At 40.1% G+C, this 19,628-nt stretch overlaps 1 protein-coding gene across 1 annotated transcript in view; it reads right to left on the bottom strand.

Moving 5' to 3' along the window:
- LPCAT1 (lysophosphatidylcholine acyltransferase 1) overlaps nucleotides 1–19,628 on the bottom strand; it is an 850,717-nt gene that overhangs the window by 406,932 nt on the left and 424,157 nt on the right. The gene's annotated exons all lie outside the window — the stretch shown is intronic.

Here is a 19,628-nt window from a genome sequence, read left to right as displayed (position 1 = left end):
ATTGCTACAACTCAAGTGCTCTAGGTTGCACTGCATCTGAAGTGTTTGTGTGTTTTAGCTGCTTTTCTGTATATATAGACTTCTCTGTTGCTTTAACTAAATAAGCTCTGCAAAGTTGTTTTATTGAATTTCTGCCTGTATTTCTGAGTTTTTTACAATTTTAAAGTTTGTTTTTGCTTAGTTTAACTGGTAGGCTACACACTCAAGTTTGCTAGCCAAATTAAAGCATTTACTGTGTTTCTGTACCTAATTTCTGCTACTTTGTAAAAAAAAAAAAAAAAAAAGAAAGAAAAAAAAACAAAAAATATCCTTGTTTCCCGCCTTTACTGAACTAGAATAGTCCAGTCTTCAGGTATTGCTGATCTCTGGGCTGTGTCATAGTTCCTGTGTTGCCCATATCCTTATTTGGATAGGGGGAAGCTTCTTTGTTCACCAGTGAGAGTGGCGAGCTCTGAGCAGCCTATCTGTCCCTTGAGGAGTGGTTCCAGCCCAGTGAATTGTAGCTTACTGGCCATTTTGGGCCATTTCCTATCTCTTTCTAACCCCCTGCTTTAAAGCCAGCTTTAGCGCGCTTTTGCTCTTGTAATTTAAAGTTTGTCCTGTTTGTTGCATTTACCTGTTGAGGCTACACACTCAAGTGCGCTAGCCTATGTTACATATTTATTGCATTTTCCTGCTGTTTCTTGCAAAAAAAAAAAATTATCCTCGTTTTCCGTCTTTCCTGACCTAGAGTAGTCCAAATACAGGCTTTGCTGTATTCTGTACTTTTGGAAAGTTCCTGTGTTGCCCATTTCCTTTTTGGATAAAGGGAGGCTTCTTTGTTCACCAGTGGCAGTGGGAAGCTTAGAACAGCCTATCTATCCCTGGAGGAGTGTTCCCAGCACAAGAATCTGGTAGTCTATTGACCGTTTTGGGCCAATTTCTAGCTCTTTCAAGTCCCCCAGTATAAAACCCGCTTTGGTGCATTTTTTGCACTTGTCACTACTCAGTCAAGCTCCTTGTGGTCCTGCAGAGTGGTGCTAGCAGCAGAGAGGCTAAAAGAGCGACTGCTAACCTGATAAAAGTGTTTTTTTTTTCCTGCTACTACCTGGGCGACTGCCCGATCTAGCTAAACTGCAAGTATTTTTGCTTCTTGAACTAACTGTTTAAAGTTGTTTTTGCACCTGCACTTTTAAAGTTTGTCCTGTTTGTTGCATATACCTGTTGAGGATACACACTCAACTGCGCTAGCCTGTGTTACATACTTATTGCATTTTCCTGCTGTTCGTTGCAAAAAAGAAAAAAAAAAAAAAAATGATCCTTGTTTCCCGTCTTTCCTGACCTAGAGTAGTCCAAATACAGGCTTTGCTGTATTCTGGACTTTTGGAAAGTTCCTGTGTTGCCCATTTCCTTTCTTGGATAAAGGGAGGCTTCTTTGTTCACCAGTGGCAGTGGGGAGCTTAGAGCAGCCTATCTATCCCTGGAGGAGTGTTCCCAGCACAAGAATCTGGTAGTCTATTGGCCGTTTTGGGCCAATTTCTAGCTCTTTCAAGTCCCCCTGTATAAAACCCACTTTGGCGCGGCTTTGCGCATAGCGCAGCATCAGGCAGCTCCGCTTAATTGGGTTTAAACCATTCTCGGCTCCACAAAGTCTGCTCTTCACTTTTTCCCTTAGAACTGATCTAGTTCTCATGATAAACACCCTATTCCTACTCTAAAGCCTGGCACTTGCTCACTAAAGCAATTATATAAGTCAGCACTAAAAAATTAAAAGCACTACACCCTCACAAACTCCCCTTGAGTACCTTGTTCCCCATTGGCCCTTTTTTTCAATTATAAAGGAATTCCCAATATAATTCTACCATGTCCAAAGGTCAGTTGGCAATCTCCTCTCTGGTCCAGCTGGTGAATCTGGGAATCTTGAGGCAATGTTACAACTGCCTCATGTACACAGACAACCCTCTCCTCCTCCCAACAAATTCCAACATGTGAGAGACGCAACCATATAGCCAAACTGGAGGCTAAGCTCTCTCAACTCAGTAGTGGCGTAACCAGTCAGGAGGAGAAGGAAACTACACTCACTACAATTCCAGTCTCACATAGACCTACCACGACAGCAAACCAAACACAAACACACAAAAACATACTCGGAGGCTCTAAATAAAAATCTGCCTAAGCAGCAGAGACCTCCAAAGCAGACACCCAAGCAACCGCTACTCCAAAACAAAACACGTGCAACACATAGCTCACAAAGCCAGTGTGCCGAACAGTCACAGCCCTTAAGGCTAAACAACATACCCGATACACTTGTAATAGGTGACTATTGTCAGGCACACTGACGTCCCGCTCACCAGGCTCAACAAGGAGAAGGTCACGGTGAGCTGCCTGTCAGGCGCTAGGATCCGCCACATAACACAAGCACTCAGGTCACTCCAAGGCAAGTACAAATATGACTCAGTCATTGTCCATGCTGGTGTGAATGACCTGAGATGTACCTCCCTGGAGTACATGAAAAGAGACATAGAGGAGCTCTCTGAGCATGTAGCCAAGGCCGGTATGACCCTGACCTTGAGTAGCATCTTACCCTCACCAAGAATGATGCCACAATATGAAGACAAGATGATCAATTTCAACAATTGGCTTAAGTATTGGTGTCATTCAAAGGGGATCCAATGCCTGTCAGCCTGGGATGACATGCTCAACAAGCCATGATGCTTCGCTAGGGACGGCTTGCACCTGTCACCCCTGGGCTTTTGGATATTGGCAAAGGCTCTTGCCACCCCCATAGTGCCTTTTTTAGGCAAGGCTCAAAAGACAAACCCACCTCCATAGGTATCACAAGGGATAAGAAACTAAGAGTAATGCTACTCAACGCCAGATGTCTGAACCTCAAGATGCACGCACTCGAAACTCTCCTTAGCATGGAGAACATCGATATCTGTGCAGTAACAGAAACCTGGTTCAAGGCTCCCGAGAGCACCTCAGCACTACCAGGTTATACCTCATACCATGCTTTTCGGCCCCAAAACTTGGACCGAACCACAAAAGGAGGGGGAGTATCAATATTCGTCAAAGATACCCACACCTCCAGGTTGGTGGCACAGCACGAAGCATCAGAGACTATCCATGTGCAACTAACAGTGGGTAAAACCTGCCTTCCAGTTTATAGCCTGCTACAGACCACCCTCTCAAACCCAGGAACCCCACCCAGCCTTCCTGAGAACACTGGAAAATATGAAGGTCTCTCCAAACACTATTATATTGGGCGACTTCAACTACCCAAACATAGACAGGGAGCATTACTCTAGCTCCAACACCCTAGCCCAAAGGTTCCTAGAATTTATAAACTCAAATGCTATGGAACAACTTGTTACCACTCCCACAAGAGGGGAAAACATACTGGACCTGATCATCACCAACATGGGGGATCTATGCTCCAGACCAGAAGTGTATCCCTCACTGGTAAGATCAGACCATAAACTAATCTCACTGGATATTCGCATCCCGTCCCCACCCCCTGCCCAGAAAACCACAGTGAAAAACTTCTCTAAAGCAAATTTCACACTCCTCAAAACCAAGGTGGAATCCTTCAAAGCCCCCGGGCCTGTGGAAAATACGGCCCAGACCACAGAATCCTTTATAAACGCATTCTATGAACAACGCATGGATCATGCAATCCCAAATAAAACCAAGACCCCATCCTCCAAAGGCAGGCATCCTGTCTGGTGGACCCCCAGCCATAAACAAACTATACAATAGAAGGAGGAAGCTACTACATGATAGAGCAAAATCCCAAAAAGAGAAGGCATCTCTGATCAGCATTAGCAAAAAACTACGGGTACTCATAAAATCGTCTAAGGCCAGCTTCGAGAAAAACTGCACAGGACACTAAGGATAATCACAAGGCTTTCTTTAGTTATGTTAGGAACCTGGGTGGGAATTCCCAGATATGCTCAGAATTAGTCCAAAATGACAAAAAATACACCGAACCCACAGACATTGCCAACATCCTAGCTGACAGGTTCAGCGCAAACTCCCCCCCCCCACCAAAAGGGCAAATATCAATCCCAGCAGAGTGCTGCCCCCCTGACATCTCAGATGCTCAGGTAAGAGCTGCTCTCTCCAAAGCAAAAAACACAGCATCAATGGGACCAAATGGTGTCCCGGGTTGCGTCCTACATGAACTCAAAGAAGAGCTAAACCCAAACATAAAACTACTGTTCAATTTCAGCCTTACTACAGGATATGTACCCAAAGAGTGGTGTACAGCAACAGTGGTCCCTCTCCACAAAGGTGGTGCCTCAACGGATCCTGGAAACTATCGCCCCATAAGCCTGACTAGCTTGGTCTGCAAAGCTATGTAAAGGATCATCATGGACCTCATAAATAAAGATATTGGGGACCTACAGACACAGGATCCTACCCAGTTCAGCTTTGTTAAGGGCAGATCCTGCCTCTTGAACCTGGTCGATTTCTTTGAAACAGTCACCAAGGCCATTGACGAGGGGAAGGTGGTCCACACAGCCTACCTGGACCTCGCAAAAGCCTTCGATACAATACCCCATTCGGGCATTATAGATAAGCTCACCAGCTTAAATATAAACCCCTATGTCACTAGATGGGTTGCAAACTGGCTCAAGGACAGAACCCACATGGTTAGAATTGCTGGAGCCATGTCAGACTCCACACCAGTTACAAGTGGCATCCCACAAGGCTCAGTCCTGGGACCTCTCTTCTTCGGTACATATTTATCGGAGGTACAGGCCAACACGGAAGGACTGTGGCTGACCAAGTTCGCAGATGACTGCAAACTAGGCGCCATAATCGACTCTCCAGCCTAAACAAGCATCCTACAAAAGGGCCGCATAGAAACAGACAACTGGTGCCAGAGCCATGGCCTCAAGCTAAACACCAAAAAGTGTATAGTCATCCCCTTTGGCAAAAACAAAGTGCCCACAAATTACCACATAGGTGGTAATCCATTAAGTACGGAATAATTAATTAGGGACCTGGGGACCCAAGTTGATAGCAATATCTCATTTGAAAACCACGTGGCCAAAGTGGTTAGAAAAACATTTTATATAGCCCACCAAATCATGAAGGGATTCACATCTAGATCAGGGGAGGTCATCGTGCCTCTTTACTCATCCCTCATCAGGCCCATAATTGAGTACAATGCCCCTTTTGGGATGTACCTTACCAGACACCTGCAGCAACTGGAAAGACCCCAAAAGTACCTCACCAAGAGGATTAAAGGGCTCAAACAGATGCCATATGCTGCCCGGTTAAAGAAATGCCAGCTCTACTCAGTGGCATACCGCTTGCTCAGAGGCGTTCTGTGCCTGACGTATAAAGCCATGTCCAACCCGGAATTAATGGACATGCTGCACCTCAGAAAATCCAAATCCCATCGAGCTACACGCTCAAGAGACTTGAACCTCAGCACTGAAATAAATAGGACATGCTGAAGGGACAGATTCATAACCCAAAGGCTCCCTTCACTCTGGAATAAAATCCCAGTCCAGGTTAGGCAGAGTCCCTCATTGACTCTCTTGAAGAGGAATCTTGATGAGTGGATGGGAGATTGTAGGTTTACCCCGGGTATCACTTCTGTGTCACTGTTAGAGGCACAGTATACTAGCCTCCAAAAAGGGCATAGCAAAATTCATTTAAAATGGGAGGCAAAAGCCAAACACACTCTGGCTAGGCTTATAAATGCCCTAGGGCAGACAGCCTAGTATGAACCTATGAACTTATAAAAAGCTGTGGTCCAGAAATGTTCATTTAAATTTCAAGGTTATTAGTTCAGGAATGTTAAATATTTCTAGACCCAAAAGGGTTAACTCTCAGAAGCAGACTGCAATGGATTCTCAGAATGACTCATGTATGGTGTCCGATGTAAATAACACAAATTCTTGTTTACAATTTTCAGAAATCAGTGTAAATGCTACAGTGCATGTAATACATCACATGTAATTCAAGATACAAAGTTAAGTTGCAGTATATTGCAAATACAGACATAAACACAGTGTATATAACATGCAGATTTCCAGACAAGACACAAAGCAAACATTTGCAGTCTCTCAAGTTCACATTACTTCAAACACAGATGTTCAGAATGTAATAAATTCTCGTTTATATGCAATTCAAAATACTGAGTTAAGTCGCAGTATTGAAACTGCAGACAAACAGTGTATGCAACATGCAAATTTCCACATAAGACATGAAGTAAACATTTATAATGTCTCTTGTTCAAGTTATTTCAAATACAGTTGTTCAGAATGTAATAAATTCTAGTTTACTGTTTTCAGAAGCCAGGGCAAATATTGCACTGAGGGGGGATAAGAGGAATCAGAGTGCAGATTTCAATCAATTTGATAAAGTAAACACCAACATAAATGATATACACACTTCAGGGCAAAGTAAAGAAGTGGTGTATACCTTAGCTCAAGTCAATGTTATTACTAGTGTTTCAAGGAAACTCATACCATAGCTTAAGTCAGTGTTGTTGCTAGTACTATAAAAAATGATTTTCAACTTATCTATAAAGAGTGCGGCAGTTCAGCACCAAACCAGATTATTTATCTGTCATTGTTTAAGGTTGACAGAAATGACACTCTTTCACTGTTCACAAAAAAGAAATTATGGAATAATGTACTGATTAATATAGCCACATCAATTTCAGTTAGAAATAGACGTCTACTAGAAGACATGAGTGCAGTTTTGTCAGGATTTAAAGGGTCAAAGATTACTATAATGAACAGTTCTAAGTGTAACAGCTCCATAGTAGGTATGGACATGTCATCACAGCTACAGAATGACACATGTAAGAATTTGTATGCAACAGATTATGCAGCTTTACAGAATTTGAAGAATCAGTTACGACAGAAACACGCAGATTTATGGGTTAAAGACCAAATAACTTCTAGTTCAGCTGCCACAGCTGAAGTGCAGGGAGTCAAGTTACCACAGTTTCAGAAACATTACCTTTTTCACAGAAAAGCTAAGATATCCTGGGAGTGGGCGGTTAGGGGAAAAAAGTAACAGTATGCATTTATCCTTCTAGAAGCACATGTTGTGCTGGGAAAATGGTATACAGTTACAGATCTGGCTATTTAATTTTTGTGTTGCTGTTTATTTAGCAGACATTGTTGAGACCTTTGAAAAGTATTGCAATGCATAAATAATAGCTTGATACAGTCACAGACAAAAAAGCATTTACAGATATTAAATGATGTTTTGCTAGTTTACAGAATGTAAAATTTCAAGTCAATGCTACATTTTAAAAGTGACAGTGCAGTCAAAAGTTCATACCCCATGCAAGAAAAGAATGCATCATAAATATTATGGGTCATTAAAGCCACAGGTTCAACTTTCATGTTATACTTGTATAAAGGAAAGACAAGTAGAGTTCCAGGAACAGATAAGGCCAACTCTAGTAATAAGTGTATGTATATGTGTGTGTGTATATATATATATATATATATATATATATATATATATATATATATATATATGTATGTATGTAAACAGTTTAAGATGGTATATACTTCATGCAGAAAATGCAGTTTACCAAGCACAGCTGAGGCACAGACTTAAGTAACTGAGTTATCAGATTACAGGCCAGCTCAGCAAGCTGAATTAAATGCAGTAACACTTCTTGCTATTAATCAAATAAAAATGTAGAAATCCTTGCAGTATTCAGTAGTACTGAAAGAATTAAATGATGTCAGCTAAAGGAATGGCTATTTTAAGACAGTGGGCAGGGACTGGCACACTGAAAGTATGACCCGAGGGTCAGAGTGTAAATGTAAAAAGATCAACAGTTAAGATTAATTTTATAAAAGTGTAGAAATGCTACAGCATTTCCATTTCACTGTAGTACATTATCAGTTTAGTTGCAGACTTGTGAGAATTTAGGTCTATTTCACTACAGTACATTATCAGTTTGCTTACAGACTTGTAAGAGTTTATTAGCAGCATATGTTTATTTCATAAAGAAAAATGTAAATAAAGTCAGGGCAACAAGCAATGCTATCAACTTATAATTATTAAGGTTGTAAATGTTATTTTAAGGACCTGATACTGCTTTTTTTGTGCTTTACAGATATTGCTACAAAACAGGCTGCTAGTTTGGATATTTAAATAATTTCCAGGTTGATTTTTCCGGAATGCATGTTCAAATACAGTCAAGAAAATATTATCAGCACCCAGCCTTGCACAAGAGCCAGGAAATGGGAGGTTTGGAAGGGCTAAGTATATCGAAGGACTTTTAGTAAAGGAACTTCTATTATTACAGCACATAGAAATTAAAAAGGTAAATAGACAGGATTATTAGTAATAAACCTAGCTGAAGATTTGCAAATACAAGTTAATACAATATATGGTAATTATGCTTCAAGATATGTATTATTATAGGTGTAAAAAGTTTACCAGTTAGAACATGTTAAAGAATTGCCCAGTTATAATTTAATCATAAAGCTAAGAGACTTCAATCCAAATAGAAGTTTTGTTCCATTCCTTCTAAAACTGGAAATTGTTTTCAGAATTTCTAAGACAATAGTGCCAACATTTAAAATGTGTCCCTAATTTTGAGCCTTCTCCTTAGTTATTTTTTTACTATGTCCCAAATTCTGTTGGTAAAAGTTGAGAGCTCTGATAAAATGCTCAAGTGACACCTAGTGGTAAAAATTAAATTTGCAGGTTTATTTACCAGATAAAGAAAACTTATTTTATATTAGTTCTAGCAATCATTATAATATCCTTTGTGGGCCACATTAATAGACTTATAAAGTAATTACCAAAGTAAATCCCATTTCAGAGATATAAATACAGTTAATAAAAGAAACCTTGCATATGACTGAAAATGTAAGGTCAGGCCTGTGTCTTCATTTTACATATTTTAAAATAATCACAGAAAGATGCCTGTTTGTTCAGTTATCTAAGGAGGAGTTGTTAGATCAGGTATCATTTAAATGTACAAAAATACAGTGCATACATCTAGAAATGCAGCCATATTAAGGCAGGCTTGCAAAGGGTGCATACAGTTTCTCTAAATAAAGTTTCAATCATTGAAAATAACCTTCAGTCAAGAATAATAAGAACAGAAAGTGCAGTACATTTAAGTACAAACACATTTTGTTTGTACAGTACAACAAGGCTTGGGAACCAAAGCTAAAGAGGCATGTAGAGATTTGCAGGGTTTTGCTATTACTAGGAAATACTTCAGACACAGTTAAGTTAGAGTGTTTGGACTAAAATAATAGTGTCTATACTGCAAAAACTTTCTGCATGAGTCCAGAAGTCAGGTGAAATATCCAGCATTCTAGAATATTAATGATATTATTCCGGAGTTAAGGAATATCAGCACTGTTATCCAGCATTCCAGAATATCACAGAATTTCTACAGACTTTTTCAGTTTAAGAGCACAGTTATTGGAGAGAGTATTCAGATATTGTTGACATCTACCTCTTCTGTACATAATAAAGCATTAACTGAACTATTGTGTTTGCAGACTTTATTGCTAAATGTACAAGAAGACTTGGCCCACAGAGGAGAAACTGGTATCAGTTCAGCACAGCTCTGGATAATTAACAGAAAGACAATAATTCCAGCCTCATTCCAGTTTCTTCAAGTCATTCCAGCTCATTCCAGTATCCTACAATTCTTTCAGATGAAAAAACTATCTTCTTGGATACTGTAGACATCAGCTAGTTATGTAATGTGCAATCTCCACAATCTAGACATTACAAAACCTGCTAATATATATATGTGAAATTACTTCATCTGCTACATGTTCCTGTATGACGGTCTTTCATCAGGTTCCCTTCACTGCTCCAGTGAGACCAAACTGTTTACCAGAAACAAAACTGATACTGAAAGCTAAGTGTTTTCTACAACTTGCTGAAGAACAAGCTTACAGGGGGTGTTAGAAAATATGTCAAAGAAAGTGTGGGACATCTTACCATGAAGACATTCTACTCATCTTCAAACACTACCCAGATACTCTTATAATCTAAAAGAAATATGTGACTGGTGTGGTCAATATTAGAAAAAATTGTACCTACTAACCTGAAATGCAAACGGGAATATATGATAACAAGATGGTATAAAAGGAAATCTGAATAAGCCACCTCAGTGGAAATGCAGAGTATTTTCCAGCTTCTATGAAATCTGACAATCACTTTTAGATTTTTAGACTAAAACAGTGTAAGACATCATACCTAAATCTGAGGTGACCTAGTTGGATGGAAAAGGTTAATGCAACTTCCCCTGAAACACGAAGACACTCAAGTTAGCTCCTCACCCTGCCAAATGATGCAGTCATGGTCAAACTTGCAAAAGGTCTGGCTACAGAAATGAGATGGCCTACAAAATAGTTCACTACTCCAGAAGTTAGTGAAAGGAATTGGATACCACGGAATGATCAATGAGTGTGCATTGGCTCCGCAACCAATGACACCTAATAGTTCACTTTTAACATCTGCATCATAATGCATGCAAATACCACAAGATCATGGCAGTCATAAATGCCAGACAATACAAGAGAGCCTTGGCTATTCACTGTACTGTCAATCAAGCTGAGGAAGTCCCATCCTCAGTAGCCCTCTCCATGAACAGGAACATCAAACACTAAAGTGTTAAGCTCTGTACCAATAAGCCACAGTATCAGAAAAAACCTCCCAATTTATGGTCATCCTACAGATCACAACTTCAGAAGTGCAAGCTACAGGAATGCTTACAGGCAGTCTCTCAACATGGCCACCAGCAACCAGCTCTCCTGTCTTGCCAAAGACTTTAGTCTCTTTGCCTGGTAGCAAGGTGGCTGAATGCGTTCATCTCTGTACCCTATGCTAGACAGAACTTTGTCTCATTTGGGACTCCATCCACTCAGCTGAGGGCTTCAAAGCACATCCTCCCTTCTTGATTCCAAAGGCGGGTAGTTCAAGTGTTTCCAGACTGCAAACAATACACAGTACGACTGGTAGGGGGAAGATTATGTCCCATTGCTCCTTCCTCAGATACACATTTAGGCATTTTTAGGGGAGAAATGGGGAGAAAAATTAAACCATGATGTCTTTAGAAACCTATGAGCTATACTTCAAAGGTAAGGTCATTTGAGGAGCTACTATCTTCACCTGTCTCTGTAATATATGCCACTCAGAGTTCAAATAACTTGCTGAATTCTGAGATCTGCAGAGCCTCCCACCTCCCTTCCAGTTACAAGAATAGCCTCATGCATGCACTTGGGCAAGGATAAGCCTGCTATGTATATAACATCAAATGTCGAGTGGTGGGGATCGAGCTGTTGGAAGCACACCTGCCAAGTACAGAGTATATGCATAAAATGACTATGCAGGGATTGCTGTTAAGCAACTATTTTTTGATAACTCCACAGCACAACAAAAATTTAACACAATGATTTAAGCAACAGAACGTAGACAGGGTTGTTTCCAAACTTAGGAAGCCTATAACAGCAACAAAAAATTACCAGAGATCCTGTAGAGGTTTTAGAGATATTTCAGAAATTTTATGAACATTTGTATAAAACAGAAGTGTGGAAATCAAGAAAAAGAACAAATGGAAATATTTATGGAGATTTAAATATGCCAATTTTAGAGGTAGATGAAGTTCAACAACTAACAGTTAAGGTATGAGGGGGTGATATAAAAACAGTGATGTTATTACTAATCTGCAGGAAAGTCTCCAAATATTTCTGTGAAAGTTAGGGGGAAGAAAGTGATAAAGGTCTGCAAGATTTTTAACAGTATTTTAAAAGGAAGGGAAGCACCAACAGCTTGTAAGAAAGCTGTGGTGGTTGTAATTCCTAAAAAAGGTAAAACGCCACAAGACCCAGCTTCATGCATACCCATTTCAATTAAGAACCATGATTAGAGAGTGCTTATGAATATACTAGCTAAAATAATGGCACAGGTCTTAGCAGCATTGATAGATATGGATCAATGTGGTTTGTGGAGTGGAGGCAAACATGTGACAATATTTACAGAACTATTATGATCCAGAGGGAAGCAGAATATAAAATAAAACTGTTATAACTGCTGTTATTGGTGGGTCGTGATACAGACAAAGCACTCAATAGAGTAAGCTGTGATTTTATGAGTAGGGCAATGGAAGCATCTGCATTCTCTAATACAATAAAAAAGTTAATTCGGAGGATATATGAAGGACTGGAGGCAAGAATTAAAGTGGGAAGGTTCTTCTCTGTTAAGTTGTGTTTGAAGAGAGAGGCAGGAGTGTCCTTTTTCCCCTTTGCTATCTGCTTTATATTTAGAGCCACTGACAAAGAAAATAACGGACTCAGAAATGCAAGGATATAACTGGCATGGTAATAAAGAAAAATTGGCTTTATTTGCAAATTATATTATTTTGTACTTGATAAATCCAGAAAAGGATATATCTGTGGGTTGCGGAACATTTTGAGATAGTTTCAATACCTTCCAGGACATAAAGTTAATGAAGATAAAACACAGGTTACAGCCGTAAATTGTGTACCTCATACACACACATTGGTTCAGCAATACCCATATTTAAGGGGACACAATAAGACGAAGTATTTAGGAGTATGTATTAAAAATGCTTCTGTTATGGTAGTTAAGGATATGTGGGAAGAGACTAAACAGAAGATGATAAAAACACTGAGAAACTAGAAGCCCTTGATTATGGATATTAAGATACATGCAGTGAAAATGTGTTTAGTCCCTTTAGTTTTACAGATGGATCAGGCATATATATATATATATATATATATATATATATATATATATATATATATATTTTTTTTTTTTTTTTCAACCAGAAATAAACATAGGGACAATAATAAGGAGTTGAAGGAAATTATATGGAAAGGGAAGAGGGCAAGAGTTAAGTGGGATAAGTTGATCCTTCCAAAAGGATAGGGTGATTTATGAGTAGCTGATTTGAAGATATATTTTAGTGCTACACAGTTAAGGCTCATATATACAACATAAGCAGAAAGTTATAACTCAAAATGGAAAGGGATGATGAAGCAAGGGGAGTTCAAGAAATAGAGTGGGATTTTGGATGTAGATCCTTAACGAGAATAACAACAACTCTACAAAATATTATATTCATGAAGTAGCAGAAAGCACTCTAAGAACTAAGCCAACACAACAATGGAGAAAGATTTTGCTGATAGGGATGACTGCAAGCAGGGCTACAGAAGACAGAAAAGAGAGGGCTGGAATTTACTGGTGAAAACTGGCAAATAAACCAAGGTGAGAAGGAAAAGTAACAGAATGGGATGAGGCCATGATATCTGGACTCTAGGCTAAAGACCGATATCAGTCCCTGACAAGGAAGGCATGAGAAAGGGAATAGGGAATCCTAAGTGAAAGACCTGCTCTGCTGGGGGGTTAGTCAAATACAGAACAGAACCTGCTGTTAAAAAACAGATCATTAGTAGGGTTGGGCATATAACGTATTGCATAAAATAGTGCAAGACAAGTGTAAGAATCAAATGATGTTAGAAAAGACTTGGAATGGAGACTGCAAAGTCAATTTACAAGAGAACAATGGCAGGACATATGTATGGCTCCCAAGTATGCAACGAAGTCTAGAAGGTTTAGGATCTTTGCTTGGAAGTATTTACATTATAAAGCAGACTTTAAAGAAATTTTCCTCAGGTAGACAGCAAATGTAGGAGATCTGACAGGGAAGAAAGAGGTAACTGGGAACACGTGTTTTGGAAGTGTAATGAGTTGGCAGATTTTAAAAATTTCTTACAGACTCTGTCAGAAATACTGGGTGAGCAAATGGCTGTAACTAAGGATATGACTTTTTTTTTTTTTTTAGCTGGGACACAGGAATTAAATTGCCTAAACACAGCAAAGCCTCATTGAGCTTTAATTCTGCAGGATGCCAAAAAACAATTACTATAAAATGGAAAATGGAAATCAAAGTCTAAACCAACTGTATTTGAAGTACTGATCATAAAATGGAAAAAAAAACAGGTGTTTAGAAAATGGAAGGAGCAAATTATAAAGAAATAAATGGAAAATATGAGAACAATGCATGCAGAATAATGTTCAGGAGGAGGAGTGACTTTGGAATTCAGCATTTTATGCAATGTTAGACTGATGATAATTACAAGGGAGAAAAATAACAGATATGTGATGTGTAATTTATGTAAGTGGAAACATGTTAATATGGCTTGCATTCTTTTCTGTTAATTGTGTTTGCTTTATGTCTTAAGTGATAATTTAATGTTGTTATTAAGTGATAATTTAATAAAGGTACTAAAAAAAGATTATGCAGGACTCCCTACATGCATCAAGCTACGCCAATGATGCATTCAACATCCAAGATTCAAGCTCTTACCAGATTTCACAGTCTGGTATCTAGGCCATGAACCATAAGCCATGAACCCTGGTCTCAGTCCATGACCTGGGCACTTGTACCTTTCTATGCCTGAGGGGACAGAGACCATGGCAAGAAATTCTTCATACTAGAGTAACCTGACCCATGGCTAGATGCTAGATGAGTCTAATGACAGCTTTCTAGGACTGAGCTACTTAATGACACAGCCTGGTCAACTGACCAGGGGCTAAGCTATACTTATATCCATAGAAGTTCCCCTCACAGTGGGATATGAAGTTGCAACTTCTTTGTCTCCTCAGTGTATACAGAGTTAAAGAATAGGTGAAGACTTCAGCGATGGATAGCTAAAGATGAGCTCAGCACCTGTGCTGTCTAGGGAGTCATTTCTGAAATAAAAGCACCTCTAGAAGGACTTAAACAAGGCATACACTTTGTATCTTGGTTGTTTTAACAGAGACTTGGAGTTGAGTATTGGACTTGCCCATCAATCAGCAGACAAGAACTTTAAATTGGAGAAGCTAAACGTTTTTCTTTGCAACATCTGTGGGTAGTAAATTTTAAAGTCCTGACAAATTCTCGGTGATTAAATCAGGCTCTCCTCCATGATGATACTGGTCTGGCTTCTGCCTCACTACACAGTAGCCAGAGAAGCACTTGGCAACTATAGCTTTATGTATAATATGGTAACTTTTCAATGAAGTGTGTCAAGATCTAGGGCCAAACTGTGCCAGTGGTAGAAAAGAATTGCTGGACCCAGATCTACTGTTATGGTATATAGATAACATTTAGGTTAGGCCAGCACTGGTGACATAGTGGGATAAGGCTCAGACTACAACCCAGGCAAACCATGTTTGATTAGCAGATTAAGCCCCTAGCAGCACTGTGAGGGAGAGTGGGGTCCATGCTTGGAAAGGTGGAGGTGAATGCACATACTGCCACTATCCTTATACAGTCCAACAAATGGGGTAAGCCTGGAAGCAGGAGTGTAGCACCTGTCCAAGTGAGTGCGCAGAAGCAGATAACTCGCAAAGGAAGGGTGCCACGGGTTACAGCACTGGTGCAGTCTGTGCGTCCTACTGCCAAGGGCTTGGGACTGAATCACCAATACCATAATGCTGGCAAGAGAATATAGCACCCTCATGACCATCTGAAGGACAGCTCCGAGTAGACTCCCTAGAGCACTGGAATGAATGGGTACTATTCGAATGAGGAGGTGTCTTGATAGCTGGTACACATGGAGGTGAAATAACAGAAATAAAGTAAATATTCATGCCTGGTAGGAGATGTTCCACTCAGCAACAGCAGAACATACTCCCATGCAAACTCTCATGGGCAGTCCCTTCTGTGGGAGCATGCCATTTATAACAGTGGGTCCAAAGGAAAAACATCCAACTTAACAGTGCCTTTCAAAATTTTTGACAGTACACCAAGTATCTGATGACCAAATATAAAAGTCAGCTGCATTTCTCAAAAAAACCTTTAGCTGTAGCAACTACTCTGGTAGATCAGCCTTCAAGAATGAAGAAAGAGATGTACTGCATTCATTGTTGCCGAAATGGATGCAGACAGGCATGAGGCTACAATGACAATTCCTGGCCAGACAATCTTTTAGAAATGGTAACTAACAAACAGTTGGCTAATCTCTAAGGTGAGCTATATACTCTCAGTGTAGAACCTCAACAGATGGTGCATTTTTATACAACAGAAAAGATACTTTCATTGGTTAAGAGTATTGAATAAAAAATACTGGTAGATGGATATACTGACAAACTATTTTAGGCATAAAATGAGGGCTAGAACAGACACGTCACTATGGAATGCCAAAGAGTAATGCTCAGTTGATAAAGGTGTGCATCTCAAATTCCCCTAGTGAAAATAACAGACAACAGAAAAAAAAATCTTGCAAGAAAAGCTACTTCAAATCTGAAGGAGTTGCAGGTTCAGAGGTGACAAGGAAGATCCCCTTTCCCAGCAATGAATCCAATGGCAACCCTGGATTCCAGAGGGAAAGCAAGATAGAGAAATATTTTCTATGCACCCCCACCAAGTCTGTCAACCATTAAACCTTCCTTCAATGGATGTCGAGTCAATTAATTCATGATGTGTTGGACTCTCAATCCATACCAAGCAAGAGCCAACTAGGTGGGAGGGGCTTGTCTCCTACATACACATACATCTGCTCCCAGGAGGTCTAGAATCTTTGTTCCTCTAGCTTCACCCCTTCCACCCAAACTAGGGGAAACCCATGTTTCAGGATAGACCCTAATCATCCCCAGGCCATGGAACTACACTCCACCACATCCTCTTAATAGCTTATTTTGTTTATGCCATACGTATGCAGGCTTTTCTTTATGTACCCTAACCCTATCCTTGCATGATGATGCATCATCTCAGGGATTTCCTACACTTTTTTATCCATGCTTACACCCTCCTTCTCACAATATAACAACGGTTACCATCACCAGCTTTGGAAGTTATAGCTGATGTCTTCCTTAACTCCAAGTCTTCTTTTCACACAAGCTTCTGCTTGCACCAAAGCAGCACCAGCCAACAGGGAAAGACCAGTCCCTCCTCTCAGGATTGGTGATCTTGTGTTGTGTGGGTCACAGTCAGGGTTTAATCTCTCTATGCCGGAGCCAGGTGGTCTGATCAAAAATGTATCTTTTTGCACCAGTGCCGTGGCACAGAGAGATAAAGCTCTATGTCACAGGTGACTCAAATTCAAACAGCATCTTATCCTACTCTTGATTCCAAAACCCCAGGGCCAAATAAGTCAGATACGGCATCACCACTAAAAAGCTCAGCACCGTCATTGGTGCCAACATCCTAGAATATGGTATCAGTGCAAAGAACATCAATGACAATGGCATCAGCACCAAAGTCAAAACACCTGGCATTTGGAAAAAAAATCACCACCACTTCCTCAGTGAAGATATCACCATGGCAGTGGTTGGTACTAACATGCCAAGATCAATACCAAGGGAACTGAAGCTTGAATTCTTAGAAATTACAACAAAATCTGCAGTGCCAATGAGGAATTTCAAGGAGAACGGTAAAAAACTAAAAACTTACCATGGACTCCCTATATCCAACAGCTGCCAGAGGAGTTTTGGTACAACACAGCCACCCTTGAGCCAACAGCACTGCCTGGGCCATGATACCCTTTGTCTATGCATGACATTATGCATGGCAGGGGAGGGGGAAACCCTTGGCATACGTGACATTGAGATGTATTAGATAATGGGGCCATCACTTTCAGACTTGATAAGAGAAGTTTCAAGTAAGGCTTTCTTTTTTGCCATAAGAAATGACTCAACAGTTTCAGCTACATTGCCTCCATCTTCTATACTAATTATTTTGTTCTGGTTCTTCAATAACTTTACATTCAGAAACAACAAATGGAGACACCTGGCTAAAAGACGTAGGTTTATGTTTCACAGGTTTGGGTTTTTTAGTATGGGACGAAGCTCCCAATGCATGGGAGTGGTGTTTGGAAGAAAATAGATACGTGAATGATTAATGGTTAAGAATAAACCTTAATAGACAGAGTTTGATCCAGTTTAACATGCTCTTTGCTAATTTTGATCGTCAATCTGAAAATTTCTCTATAAACACAGCATTTCTGCATATCATATTACTGCCCAATTATATACATGCAGGTTTTGTGTCAATCTTGATAAAGAATATTTCTTCCATACGCACATTCATGAAATTACTTGGCTGTCACTGCAGTAACAAAAGGGTCAAAGCTCCAAACCAAGAGGCTTTTTTTGAAATGTGTGTGAGCCAAGGTCTTGACAGACAGAAAGATTCTGGGGAAAAAAAACTTCAGAGTTTACCATTAAAAAAGAAACATGTATCATAAATAAGGACAAAACAGCCTAAGTAACCTCAAAGTTGACTCAAGATTTGGGAAAACAATCATTAAACCAAGCAAGGCAGCCTGAGGATGTTTTCCTTGACTTAAAGTACAGCAACAAAGACCTGGAGACACTAGACACAGAGAAGGGGAGGGTATTTCTCAGCCTGCAAAAGTTTTACCAGCCAATTGGTCATAATACCTGCCAGCAATAATCCACATGCTTACAATGGTAAATGAACTGTTACACATGAGAATGTACTCAAGCGTGAAAACTGTATGGCTCTGCACAGCTGAATACATTTCTGAAGCAGGGTGCCAGGCATGGCTCAACTCTAGCAAAATAAACAAATAGAATAAAAATTGTAATTTTTGCTCAACTATGACATGTTCTTACTGGCTTACCCATCAGGAGAAAGGAAGCAGCTCTAGACGCCACTAGAGTAGGGCCTAATGAGAACACTAAGTGTTTAACACATGGAATAAAGGCCTAAGGAGTCTGCCATAACATGGTGGACTCGTACCTATGAGGAGAAGTTTCCTAGAAAGGCAGGAATTGTGCATCCTGGTAAGCTGCTGATGAAGAGGAGATGCCCACTTCCTACCACCTGATTTTTGCCACCAGGGAACAGATGGGCCAACAAGACTTCACAGGCAGGAACAAATGGGTCATAGGGCTTTCACCTAGCCTGGGAATGCCTGCTCCTGTCCCCATAGAAAGAATGGACGGATTAGGTGCTGACAGTGGAGCCTTCAGATGAAGTCCTGCAAGGAGAAAAAAAAAAAGAAAAGAAAAAAGGCTCTGACATACTCTGTCCATGGTCAAGTATGGATTCCTCTTCTAAAGGAATCCCAAGGCAAAGAAACAACACAAAAGGTAGTGATTCACAAGACAGCATCCAGAGTCTTCCTAAAAGATTGAGGGTACAGTTCATCTGGGGCTGGAAGGAGATATGTCAAAGAGGTTTACCAGCATTTTTTTTTACAGTGAATGGTGAAGAACCAAATGAAAAATAAAACAAGTGCGAAAACATTTAACTTGTTCAGCGTTAATAACACACCTCATCAGAATGTAGAACAACATATCCAGCTCGAGGATGCATTTCATCTGCAAATGAGAAGGACCTTGTCTTCATTTTCTCCTTGTTAATCAGCAGACCATTAGTCCTTTTGTGATCCAAAATTGATCCAAATGGCCTACTGATTCCTATTTTGGTGAGGATGGATATGACTATAGCCCCCCCATCAGCCAGCATGTGAAGTGCAGTGACCAGCTCACACAGGATACACGCTACTACAAACACACTGACTAGAGTGCATCCACTCTACATTATGGGCGCCCATTCCTGAATCCCTCTGCATATCGGGTGAATTTTCAGTCTCCTTCTGCCAGACTGCAATCCTGTGATAGGGCAAAACTAATACTCTCCT

The sequence above is a fragment of the Protopterus annectens genome, chromosome 3.part0 (assembly GCF_019279795.1).
Source record: "Protopterus annectens isolate FY-2018-M chromosome 3.part0, PAN1.0, whole genome shotgun sequence".
NCBI classification, from domain to species: domain Eukaryota; kingdom Metazoa; phylum Chordata; order Ceratodontiformes; family Protopteridae; genus Protopterus; species Protopterus annectens.
The sequence above is the reverse complement of the archived record's forward strand: the minus strand, read 5'-3'. Positions and strand labels throughout refer to the sequence as shown.